The sequence below is a fragment of the Schistocerca americana genome, chromosome 5 (assembly GCF_021461395.2).
Source record: "Schistocerca americana isolate TAMUIC-IGC-003095 chromosome 5, iqSchAmer2.1, whole genome shotgun sequence".
NCBI classification, from domain to species: Eukaryota; Metazoa; Arthropoda; class Insecta; order Orthoptera; family Acrididae; genus Schistocerca; species Schistocerca americana.
This window is the reverse complement of record NC_060123.1, coordinates 440,135,534-440,149,789: the sequence shown is the minus strand read 5'-3', so window position 1 is coordinate 440,149,789 and position 14,256 is coordinate 440,135,534.

Below are 14,256 nucleotides of genomic sequence, written 5' to 3'. Positions count from 1 at the left end.
GACGGGAGGGGCAGCGCAGTCAGCGACATGGCACCTCTAACCACTCCGCGCGGCTTACACTCTGTCTCTAAAGACTTCGTAGCCGACGGGACGTTAAATCCTAACCCCATTGCAGTAAATTCTACTTCGGATTACATTTTCTGCAGAGTGGAAGATTGAGTTCCATAACTCCCGTTGTTGTGAACGGTCTGAAACATATAAGAATACGAAACCTCAGCTGTAAACAGTGGTAATGGACAGTCGATTAGAAACGCAGTTATTCCCTGTACAACGTGATAAATGACGTGTTCTATCCACATTAGTTGATAATACCACCAAAAACCGAGAAATTGCAGCACGATCTCTAATTTCAGATTCTCGCTAATGGCAACATTATCAGGACGTGTGCATGTAAACAGTGGAAGTGCCAGAAGCATGGCTGCCAATAGAAGTTACAGGTGCAGTATTCGTGCCAGGAAAATGTTTTTCAGGGACAATTTGTATGAATCTGAGGATGATGTGAGTAAATACGAATCAAAGAAAGATCCTGAGTATTTTCATGAACGCAAATGCGCTTCGAAAGTTCTTGCCTAACTAGTAAATGTGAATAATTAGTTGTGTCCCTTATCACAGTTGACGTGAATCTGCGTGATAGTGTGATGGCTGAAATTTTAAGGGCCATCGTTGAATTTGTATACGTGCTACAGTAAGGGGACAATAAAGTTAATTGTATATTAGAGTGAATCATAGATTAATTTTTGGGATCACTGTGCTTTATTATTTAAAAAACTGGAAATGCAAAGCTTAGTATTGGAAACTGAAATAGTTCGAGCCATTTAAATTTGTATTTTTGTGAAGTTTCGCAGCAATATTTCGTTATCTCGCCCAGTAAGTAAACAGTGGTAAGTCAATGTTAATTCATGTTAAGTGCACTCCATTTACAAGGAAACAGTGTTAAGTGCCGTTTGCCTTATTTTCAAGCGTACAATTTTGGGTATAATTCATCATTTTAAAAATATGTCGTTCCTCTAGAAATATTTGAAAACAATGAATTATCTGAATAAAGATCGCAATGGGAGTACTTAAAGTGCCTTATTTGTGAGATTTTATTGAAACTTTACTGCACATTTTTTCAGAAGAGTGTGCTTGTGTCTTATCATTGTTTAGACCCCGCGTTTTCATTTGCCTGCGGCTCTAAGCTTAACTGACACAGAAAAGCTCGCTAACAGCTGGCAGGATGTCCTCTACGTAACTGAGCCGCATGTTGTGTGAACCATTACATCAGTTCCTTGACGTGACGCAACGACATCACAGCTATCACACAGCAACACGTTCACTAAACGAGTCGAATACAAACTTCTGTGGGAATGGCGAAGGGCGATTGTATCACTTCGAATAAGAAACACTAGTACGACAAAGAGTGAGCCGAAAGTAATAAGAGAGAAAGAGAGATTAATCCAATGCATGGCGATAGGAAACCGTGGTAAATTATAACTAACTCGCAGAAATACAAAGTTTTTGTTTTAAGAAGAACTATGCGCCTTTACACACATGCACGTGAAATCTTGAAGTACTTTTGTTAATTGCACCCGTGAGTGTACGTGTTCAAAGATTTGAAGATCAGATGCCCCTGCCACTTGGGCCATCAAAACGATTATTTTCAACAATGTCCCTGGGTGCATTACGTGTTCCCACCTCTCACGATAAGAGAGTACGATCAGCACTGTCGAACATGTTCATTTTGGTGGTCCAGTTGTGGTGTGCGGAGCCATAATCTCCCATAAGCGTACTAACCTTCAGATATTTGAACACGATACATTTACCGGCCAACGTTATTGTAATACTGTACTCCTTCTCTATGTCTGCCTTTGCAGGGGCGCTGCAGCCCTGACTTCATTTTTATGGATGACAATGCGGCACCGCATAGAGCTCTGCAAATAGAGCAGTTCGTCGAACGAGAGGAAATTCCGTCATTCCACCCACTTATATCCGATGGAACACGTGTGGGCTGCAGTGCGGAGACGTATAGCTGCACGTCCACTTGCACCAACAGTCATGCAGAAGTTGTCAAACGCGCCGGTGGCCAATGAAACGCCCTGCCACAACAACTCGTTACCAACTTGTGACCAGTACGGGAGAAGGCTATGACCGTCCGTTGTGATTGCACATCTACATCTACATCCATACTCCGCAAGCCACCTAACGGTGACCGAGCGGTTCTAGGCGCTACAGTCTGGAACCGCGCGACCGCTACGGTCGCAGGTTCGAATCCTGCCTCGGGCATGGAAATGTGTGATGTCCTTAGGTTAGTTAGGTTTAAGTAGTTCTCAGTTCTAGGAGACTGATGACCTGAGAAGTTAAGTCCCATAGTGCTCAGAGCCATTTTTTGAACCACCTAACGGTGTGTGGCGGAGGGTACCTTGAGCACGTCTATCGGTTCTCCCTTCTATTCCAGTCTCGTATTGTTCGTGGAAAGAAAGATTGTGCCTCTGTGTGGGCTCTAATCTCTCTGATTTTATCCTCATGGTCTCTTCGCGAGATATACGTAGGAGGGAGCAATATACTGCTTGACTCCTCGGTGAAGGTATGTTCTCGAAACTGTAACAAAAGCTCGTACCGAGCTACTGAGCGTCTCTCCTGCAGATTCTTCCACTGGAGTTTATCTATCATCTCCGTAACGCTTTCGCGATTACTAAATGATCCTGTAACGAAGCGCGCTGCTCTCCGTTGGATCTTCTCTATCTCCTCTATCAACCCTATCTGGTACTGATCCCACACTGGTGAGCAGTATTCAAGCAGTGGGCTAACTAATGTACTGTAACCTACTTCCTTTGTTTTCAGATTGCATTTCCTTAGGATTCTTCCAATGAATCTCAGTCTGGCATCTGCTTTACCAACGATCAACTTTATATGATCATTCCATTTTAAATCACTCATAATGCGTACTCCCAGATAATTTATGGATTTAACTGCTTCCAGTTGCTGACCTGCTATATTGTAGCTATATGATAAGGGATCTTTCTTTCTATGTATTCGCAGCCCATTACACTTGTCTACATTGAGATCCAATTGCCATTCCCTGCACCATGCATCAATTAGCTGCAGATTTCCTGCATTTCAGTACAGTTTTCCATTGTTACAACCTTTCGACATACCACAGCATCATCCACAAAAAGCATCAATGAACTTCCTATGTTATCCACAAGTTCATTTATGTATATTGTGAATAGCAACGGTCCTACGACACTCCCCTGCGGCACACCTGAAATCACTCTTACTTCGGAAGACTTCTCTCCATTGAGAATGACATGCTGTGTTCTGTTATCTAGGAACTCTTCAATCCAATCACACAATTGGTCTGATAGTCCATATGCTCTTACTTTGTTCATTAAACGGTTGTGGGGAACTGTTTCGAACGCCTTGCGGAAGTCAAGAATCACGGCATCTACCTGTGAACCTGTGTCTATGGCCCTCTGAGTCGCGTGGACGAATAGCGCGAGCTGGGTTTCACACGATCGTCTTTTTCGAAACCCATGCTGATTCCTACAGAGCACATTTCTAGTATGCAGAAAGGTCATTATACTCGAACATAATACGTGTTCCAAAATTCTACAACTGATCGACGTTAGAGATATAGGTCTATAGTTCTGCACATCTGTTCGACGTCCCTTCTTGGAAACGGGGATGACCTGTGCCTTTTTCCAATCCTTTGGAACGCTAAGCTCTTCTAGAGACCTACGGTACACCGCTGCAAGAAGGGGGGGGGGGGGGGGGGGGGGGGGCAAGTTCCTTCGCGTACTCTGTGTAAAATCGAACTGGTATCCCATCAGGTCTAGAGGCCTTTCCTCTTTTGAGCGATTTTAATTGTTTCTGTATCCCTCTGTCGTCTATTTCAATATCTATCATTTTGTCATCTGTGTGACAATTTAGAAAAGGAACTACAGTGCAGTCTTCCTCTGTGAAACAGCTTTGGAAAAAGACATTTAGTATTTCGGCCTGTAGTCTGTCATCCTCTGTTTCAGTACCATTTTGGTCACAGAGAGTCTGGACATTTTGTTTTGATCCACCTACTGCTTTGACATAAGACCAACATTTCTTAGGATTTTCTGCCAAGTCAGTACATAGAACCTTACTTTCGAATTCACTGAACGCCTGTCGCATAGTCCTCCTTTTGAGAACTACGTGTCGCCTTTCCTAAGATCGAGGGGACCATCATAAATAGCGATGACTTCAGTGCAAGTACTGCCTATGAAGAAGAGTGTCTTTTCTGTTCGTCTCGTTGCGTATTGCTTGCAGTTACCTTCCGTACTACACCGAAGAGTCAAAGAAACTGGTACACTTGTCTAATATCGTGTATGGCCCCCGCGAGCAAGCAGAAGTGCCGCAACAAGACGTGGCATGGACTAGACTAATGTCTGAAGTAGTGCTGGAGGGAATCGACACCCTGAATCCTTCAGGGCTGTACATAAAACCGTAAGAGAACGAGGGGGTGGAGATATCTCCTGAACAGCTCGTTGCAAGTCATACCAAATATGCTCAATAATGTTCATGTCTGGCGAGTTTGGTGTCCAGCAGAAGTATTTAAACTCAGAAGAGTGTTCCTGCAGCCACTCTGGAGCATATTCTGGACGTGTGGGGTGTCGCATTGTCCTGCTGGAACTGCCCAACTCTGTTGGAATGCGCAGTGTACATGGATGGATGCAGGTGATCAGACAGTATGCTTACGTACGTATCACCTATCAGAGTCGTATCTAGACGTATCACGGGTCCCATATCACTACAACCGCACACTCCCCACACCATTACATGGCCTCTACCAACTTGAACAGTCCCCTACTGACAAGCAGGGTCCACGGATTAATGAGGTTATCTCCATGCCCATACACGGATTTCCGCTCGATACAATTTGAAACGAGACTCGTCCAACCAGGCTACATGTTTGGTAACATGTTTCCAATCAACAGTCCAATGTCGGTGTTGACGCGCCCAGACGAGGCGTAAAGCTTTGTGTAGTGCAGTCATCAAGGGTACACGAGTGGGCCTTCGGCTCCGAAAGCCCATATCGACGATGTTCGTTGAATGGTTCGCACGCTTGCACTTGTTGACGGTCCAGCATTGAAATCTACAGCAATTTGTGGAAGGATTGCACTTCTGCCACGTTGAACGATTCTCTTCAGTCGTCGTTGGTCCCGTTCTTGGAGGATTTTTTCCCGGCCGCAGCGATGTTGGAGATTTGTTTTAGCGGATTTGATATTCACGGTACGCTCGTGAAATGATCGTACGGGAAAATTTCCGCTTCATCGTTACTTCGGAAATGCTGCGTCCCATCGCTCGTGCACCGACTGTAACACCACGTTCAAACTCTTTCAAATCTTGATAACCTGCCATTGTAGCAGCAGTAACCGATATAACAACTGCGCCAGAAACTTGTTGCCGACCGCAGCGGTGTGTGCTGCCTGTTTACATATCTCTGAATACGCATGTCTATACCAGCTTCTTTGGCGCTTGAGTGTATAGTGTATTAGTTCTTTCTATGGTCCGAGTTTCATCAAGATAAGTTACATGGAAGTGACAGATCATGTGAAAGTTACTGTTGTCCTTAAGTTTCGCACAGTACTTAGTCTTTGCCATATTTACATGTTATCCGATCTGTTGCGTAGTGATGCGTCCGTCACACTGAATGCCTTTCCAACGGTCTTAACGGTTGAGGTGGTAGATCTTGGATAATCAATAGTGCTGATGCTATCAAAACATTACTTTATTGACTGCGTTTACGTCGTAGACTGCCAACAGTTTGCCGTGAATATTCTTGCCGAGATGTCCGCTGTAGTTTCATGGGAACTCGATAACTGGACGTTGTAGGTCAGCACATCGCAGTGAGTTACCTGAAACAACAAGAAACAGGAAATTAGCTGTAGCTTATGTGGTAAAGAAGCGATGCTTAAACAAACTTTGGTGTATTAGTGCTAACTATTATCGAGTTACAGAGACCTGTCAGTTACTTTCTGACCTTCCCTAAAGTCTCTGTTTTGGATCAAGGTTTCTGCTGCCACTACGCTTAAGAACTGTTCACTGCATTCACGCCGCTTCAAGCATTTGCTCTAAATAACGGCAAAGGGGACCTCATACCTGTTAATCACTCTCTGTTTTGAAACTCGTTAGGTCTGTGCTACGTGGATTGAGAGGTACACCAGGGTGACGCTCGATTTATTAACCGATATTCATTTTTTTTTCAATTAAGTCACAATTTATAAAAATGACTTTAGACCTTTGTACACCCTTAAGATTGTGTTAAGTTTCTTTTATTTAAGTAAAAATCTTGCACTCAGAGGAAACTACACGAAACTGACAAAAGGCCTTCGTGGAGCGCGAGGGTCGTTGGTGGGAGCTTCGAACACCGCAATTTTCAATCTAGAACAAAATTTCAAAAACTGCTTTGAAACTGATGACATTGTCTAAAATGGTACGTAGGAAGTATTAGAAAAAATGTTTTTTTTTCAAAATGGTGGCACTCCGAAATAAAATTGAGTGTTTTCGACAAAAAAAGTCGTTATAAAAACTTCCATGAAGAAAATATTTCGCACGTTTTATAGCAGAAGAAAGACTGACTCAGAAGTTACAAAAAGTATAATGTAATTGCATGTTAATTTCTTGAATTGTAGCCTTTGCCAACTTGAAAAATGTTGTTTAAAAAACTAAGCGTTTAAAGTTTCAACTTGTGTTTTTTAATGTTGAAACTGAACAAATCTTTAATCTGCAATGCGAGCACCTTTTACATTTGACCCTTTATTCGACGATGCCGAAACACTCTAATTTTTTCGAGATTATATCGAATACTTGTTTCCGCCTACAAATGGAAGTTTTTTTTCGCACCTTTTCTATTGGTTCAAATGGCTCTGAGCACTATGGGACTCAACTGCTGAGGTCATTAGTCCCCTAGAACTTAGAACTAGTTAAACCCAACTAACCTAAGGACATCACAAACATCCATGCCCGAGGCAGGATTCGAACCTGTGACCGTAGCGGTCTTGCGGTTCCAGACTGCAGCGCCTTTAACCGCACGGCCACTTCGGCCGGCGCACCTTTTCTATTGAACCTTTTCTATCCGTATAAATAAGTCTCTCTCTGTCTTTTTCAAGCACTCACGTTTTACTTTGTATAAAAAAAACAGGTGAAATGACCAGTTAGGCAGATTCGAGACAAGCACGTGCTTTCAGAAAAAATGTTCAAATGTCTGTGAATTCTTAAGGGACCAAACTACTGAGCTCATCGGTTGCTAGACTTACACACTACTTAAACTAACTTATGCTAAGGACAACACACACACACCCATTTCCGAGGGAGGACTCGAACCTCTGGCGGGAGGGGCCTTAGACCGCACGGCCACTCCGCGCGGTCGTGCTTTCAGACTGTTTACCATAAACGAATCGTGTTACGAAGAGAAGTCTTGTTGAGAATAGCATTTTATATTAGAACAAATAAGCCCTCGGTCACAAATATTAAGTCAAAATTGACCATGTTTCGACGCTACTAGGAGCGTCGTCTTCAGAATTAAACTGTTCTAAAACATAATAGGTATATGAGACATTAATCAATTAAAGTGTGTACTGACTGGAAAGAGATGCAGTACATACAAGTCACATTCTAAAAAAATCTAAGCCGGAAAGGCGACGTCACGAAAAGTTATACATAAGATCAGATGGCGAGCCGCTAAGGGCTGCTCGTACCTGAGTGAACACGGGTTGCAACAAGAGGAATTATTCGAATGTGACGGCAAACCGCCAAATGTGATGTACAAACAAATGATCACACTTTCACAAAAATTGGATGATTTACTCACGGCAAAGAGCTTGATAAATTATGCAAGTAAATAAAGTGTTGCTCCATCTCTTGCCTTTATGGAAGCAATTGTTTGGATTTGCATTGACTGACAAGAGTGGTTGGATGGCTTCCTGAGGGATATCGTGCCAAATTCTGCCTGCCAAATTCTGTCCAACTGGTGCATTTGATCGTCAAAATTCCGAGTTGGTTGGAGGGCCCTGCCCTTAATGCTGCACACGTTCTCAACTCGGAAGACGTCTGACAGTCTCGGTGGCTAAGGTAAGGTTAGACAACCATGAGGACAAGCAGTAAAAACCTCGCCGTGTGTGGCCAGACATTACTTTGCTGAAATGTAAGCCCAGGATGGCTTGCCATGAAGATCAACTAAACCGGGCGTAGAGTGAAGTCATCGTACCGCTGTGCTGAAAGGGTGCCGTGGATGACAACTAAAGGCGCCCTGCTATGAAAAGAAATGGCACCCCAGAACATCACTCCTGTCTTTCGGGCCGTACGGCGGGCGACAGTCATATTGGTATGCCACTGCTATCTGGGACGTCGACATATCTCCGCTGGTTATCGGGGCTCATCTCGAAGCGGGACTCATCACTGAAGACAGTTCTACTCCATTGAATGAGATTCCAGCTCGAAGACATCTCTGGAGACGCCTCGGACAGAGATGGGATACCAGCATGTCTCTCTCCTGCCATATTGCCCCTCGTGGCAAGCCATCCTGGGCCTACATTTCAGTAACGTAATACCCAGCCGCACGCTGCGGGGTTTCTACAGGCTGGCTTTGAGCTTGCCAAACCATATCTTGGCCAGCCAAGGTCGCTGGACCTCTCCCCAGTTGAGATCGTTTGGAGCAATATGGGCAAGGCCCTCCAACCATCCCAGGATTTTGACGACCTAACGTGCAATTGGACAAAATTTCGCACAATACTCCTCAGAAGGATATCCAAAAGCTCTTATCAATCAATGCCAAGGCGAACAACCGCTTGCATAAGGGCCACAGGTGGAGCAAAGTTTTATTTACTTTTGAGTAAAGCATACAACTTTTCTCCAAGTGTGATCATTAGTTTTGCGCCCCATTTGGGTAAGTCGGCCGCTGTGAACGAGCGGTTCTAGGACCGTCAGTCCGGAACCGCGCTGCTACTACGGTCGCAGGTTCGAATCCTGCCTCGGGCATGATTGTATGTGATGTCCTTAGGTTAGTTACGTTTAAGTAGTTCTAAGTCTAGGGGACTGATGACCTCAGATGTTAAGTCCCTTAGTGCTTAGAGCCATTTGAATCCATTTGGGTAATACCTTCGTGGTGCGTAGTATTTTTTTTGTCTTAAAGTGTATGCTGAGTGTCTTTCCTAAATCGTCAGGCGCCTTTTCTCTGACGTTTCGGCAGATATTTGTTATTTCTGCAGTATGTAATTGGATTCAGCCCAAACAAATACTACTCATAACGTGTTTTCATGCGACGCATAGTGTCGACGGAAGGGATTGGTTTGCTTATCGTTGCAAAGAAAATGACTTTTAAATACGGGATTAAAGACTCCCGTTCGATAGAGAGTTCCAAAATTAGGGTAATGTGATTTTTGTTTCATCGAAATATTTGAACAGGGATAGTAAAACATGAAGAACAGCCAGTACTCTTGCAGCGACAAAGCAACGCTGCTGTGTGACGGCAGTGGTCAGCGTGTGGCAGGGCGGTGCTGTCGCATATGAAGTATTGGTTATCCTCCCTGCTACACCGCCCTGTTAATACGTATCGATAAAAAGAATATGAGTTACGTACTGCGAAAGATAACAAATATCTGCTTGACGACTCTTAGCATGGACATGCTGTATATTGCAAGTCAAACTATAAATGTCAATGGGAGGTTTTATTTACGGAAATTTAACTGTGCATATGGCAAAATACTAAAGGCACTCAGCGCGTGATCAAATGTGGATGCTAATCGCTACTGAATGACCCGACAGGACCAGTAGACGGACCTTTAGCTTTTCTTTTCATTTTTTAAGGAATACAAAAAAGGAACATGGGAAGGAAGAATGTCAATGTGAGCCAGAACACGTGTCGAATTACGCTTTATACGTTATATTCATTAAGATTCCAGCGGGTGACCCGTGAAGACAAACGAATCGAAATACCGCAACCACTAAATGCCCAGAATGGGTCTATTATTTGGGCTAATAACTGACACGAATAATAGGGATAGTCAAAGAATATACTGCACTAGTGAATCATACAGTAATTCAGCATCATAGCCCAGCGTGCTTTCCATAAAGTTGCTTGCGAAAAGTCTCTAGCGATAATCAGTTCGTATCGTCAAAGAACTCGATATTCCCTCACTATTATTAAATAACAGCTAGTACCAAAGGCCTTTAGAAGCATGTATTTGAATATAGGGGTTTTCATTACCAATTCTGCAGCTCACCGCACGATCTATCCTGCAGTCATCAGGCAAGTGTGAGTGCACACAAAGCGTTCTACTGCGTTTCGGGGAAGTTAAATTGACGTCACAGTCCCTAACCAACTTCACCGAAGAAAACAAAGTAAGACGTGTATCTAGTGGCCAAAGACTTCCCTGCTTCAGTTATACTGACAGGGTGAGGGTATCTCTTTTCGAGAAATACTTCGTCTGCTGAAGGATAACATTCTTAGCACTAGTAATAAAGTAAAACTATATGCCTCCAGAGTTCTTTTCAAGTCTCAAACTTCTGTAATGTATATATGCAGACTGAAGCGACGATTTTTTTTCTTTTTGATTTTAAATTCGTCGCTTTAGTCTACACATATCATAGATGTTTGAGACCTGAAAAGGTCATTAAAACACCTATGCTTGTATTACGGGCGGGATTCCCCGCTTCATTTGATGCTGAGGTGACAATCCAGTACAGTTGGGGAGCCTCTGCAATGCTGTTGAGTTTAGGGAGAACACAAAGTGGACTGAGATGTGAATGGGAATTTGAATTCAAGAGGGAGGCGTGGTAGAGTATTCTATGCAGTTGCGCAGTTGCCAGATTGGTGTAGTGGTTAGGGCATCTACCTACTAAGGAGGACACCTGGGTTCGAATGCTGGCCTTGGCACAAATTTTCATCCGTCGCTTGTCCTGCATATATATATATATACATCATAATACTAGTAGCGTGTTGAAAGGCCAATGAATATTTATTACCGTACAAACATGTAGGTTTCAATATCTCTGGTCACCTTCTTTGCCCTTTCTTTTATTCTCTCTCTGCTCCTGTTTCTTCCTGTTATAGAGGGGCTTCAAAGTTTCTGCGAGAAACGTCTAGGGATGACAGATCACGTCAAGTGAAATAAGTTTTTTTAGAGACAAAATTATTCTCTGCTGCTTCCTGGCGACTCTAGGCGTCTCTTAAGACTGGTTACTTGCGTGAGAAACGCCAGGGCGTAAGCACTCGACGGCGTTCGTATGTAGTGTGTGTTCCCTATCTTAAAGTCATCTGCTCCACGTGAAAGGTGGTAGTCCGAACAAAGTTCCTTATTCGTTCCTAAAAACTTTCTCCGATTCTACACACTCATTCTTGCGGTTATGTCGTTGAAAATCAATCTATCAATTTGCTGAGATAGCAAGATGCACACCTAGTAAATAGACACTGCTAGTTTGGTGAAATCGCCTCGTCCCAAGGACGTTGGAAACTACAGCTGTCGGCACACAGACCGTGCTTTCGAGCATCAACGTTGAGCGTGCCGAGTTCAACGTGCTGTTGGACGCCCAGAAACGATGCGACTTCTGCATAAGACGTTCCTCCACGTGATACACGCTATCGTAGCATTCTCCAGCTGCAGTTGTTTGCTGTATCTGGCTCACAAATCATCCTGTTTACTAATTCGACAGGCGTAAAATTTCAACTTCAGCAATATTAAAACGCACATTTCCTCCAACGTCCAAGTGTTAGTCCTGTTGTTCTGTCTGTAGTATATGTAAAAAAAACCTCAATATATCAGACTATGTTGTACGGCAAGAAAGAAAGTACCACGTCGTCATTAAGAACATCAGCTTACAGAAGGTCCATTACAATTAGTGCGTCACAAATTTACAATAGTTCTCCACAACAGATAAAAATTACTTCATCATTCTCATTTTTGAGTAAAACCCAAAGGTCATTCTTACTTGACCACTGTTTGTATTCAGTAGCAGAATATTCACAACATGTGAAATGAGAAACTTAAAACAAGGAAGTGCAAAATACGAGGGCTGGAACTTAAATAGTGGCAACTATTTATTCACAACCTATACAAAAAAGTTATATGTTTGCACCTGCTCCTGTCCTTCAGAGAAGTCACCATCGTTGTGTAGGACCCGTTGCCAGCGATGTGGAAGGCGTAGTATACCGTCAGCAGAGCCTGTTCTGTTGATGTTGAGGCGCTGCAGTCATGGACTGTGCGGCTGGTCACGGCGGAGTTTCGAGTCCTCACTCGGGCATGGGTGTGTATGTTTGTCCTTAGGATAATTTAGGTTAAGTAGTGTGTAAGCTTAGGGACTGATGACCTTAGCAGTTAAAGTCCCATAAGATTTCACTCACATTTGAATATTTTTTGTTGATGTTGCGAATGGAGCGGTCTACTGCCTGTCGAATCTCTTGAACAGTTCTGAAACGAATGCCACAAAGTGGTTCTTTCATCATCGGAATCAAGTCAAAGCCACAAGGACTTAAGTCTGGGGAGTATAGTGGATGGTACAGTACTTCCCAGACCCATCGACCGAACAGAGCAGCCACAGCTTGCGCTGTATGCGCCCGCGCATTGTCGTGCTAAATGATGGGTGGGTTGCGCAGAAAGTGTCACCGCTTGTTTCGCAAAGCTGGTCGCAGGTGCTCCAAAAACGAACAGTAAGACTTTATAGCGACGGTATGCCGTGGAGGAACGTAATCGTTGGATAGGCGTTTCATTTTTTGCTTCGTGGCATTCGCTTCAGAACTGTTCCAGAGATTCGGCAGGCAGTAGACCGCTCCATACACGCCATCAACAGAACAGGCTCTGCTAACGGTATACTACGCCTAACACATCTCTGGCAACGGGTTCTACACAACGCTGGTGACTACTTTGAAGGACAGTAACAGGTGCAAACATGTAACTCTTTTATAACGGTTGTGAATAAATAGTTGCCACTATTTAAGTCACAACCCTTGTATCTTACTGCAAGTAGCGCAAGCTGTCTTGTAGATTAAGTCAATCCAGGAAACTGACTCCTCAGAAAATCTGCACTTATATTTACATAACATCTAATATTATAGATATACTTTTATTAAAATAATAAGAAAGTATCTTAATCTATTAGAAAATGCGAGAATTAGTAAAAAATGTTTGGATACAGTGAGACCCAAGCCAGCAACACATCACCTGATATCGTTCAATTGTACAACTCAATTCGCTGTGCTACACCGACCACGAATGATTTACGACCACACTTCACTCCTACCGTCTCCTGAAAGTTTTAATCCTAAATATCTTCCTAACTGATATTTAATTATAACAAGTTGTTCCAAGGACGACGAGTTTTTAATGGGTGTTCAATATACCGTTGTCTTGAAACGGCATACTTTCATAGTAGGCAAGTTAAAATAATTCTTTCATCAAAAATATCATGTTTTCCCATAATTTTATTACAATAAATCGTACGATTTACGACGGGTTTTTGCTATTGCTTATAAACGGCACCTATTCATATAGGGTTCAGCTATAAGCCAATATGGCGCCTCGCCACTCTGTACTGAAGAGAGATAGCGTCATCCCATCTCACTTGTTTACGTTCAAACGCATGTTCAGAATATCTGAGTTGCTAGACATTGCCCTGCACGTTCGGAAAGACTCTCCAACGTGCTTTTTGCACGCTATGACGTCAGAAAGTCGGCATGTTCAACGCTCAACGTTCGAATGCACGATCTGTGTGCCGACGCCTTATAGAACGCCTAGCGTCGCTGGGAAATCGTCAGCGAACATTCTTTCTCTTACAAAGTTGTTCCCAATAACGTGATCTATCACCTCTAAACGTTTGTCGCAGAGACTTTGAGACACCCTGTATATTTTCCTAGGTTTAAACTTTTCCACCTCTTTCCGGTTCTTTGTGGTGCTTTCCAATCCTCAGTGGTACCCATTATCTTTATCTTGTTGTAAGTGATCTTCAGTCCCATAGTTCTAGATACCTTGCTTGCATTTTCGAGTTGTTTCTCGGTGTTTTCTACCATCTACCTGTTATAACGCTGACCATAGAAGCACTCTTTCCGTGCAGCAGGTCAAAGTTGCTGAACCATTTGTTGACAGTGCATCACAGTCTTCAAATGATTCAGGAATGACTCTTTCAAACCGCTAATAGATTCTACAACAGTAATTTTTTTACGATTAATTTTGTAGATCACCATCAGATCATTTAATTTAGGTTCCTTGCGTTGTAGCTCAGAATAACGCTTGTTATCTGTATGGATCACATTGGACA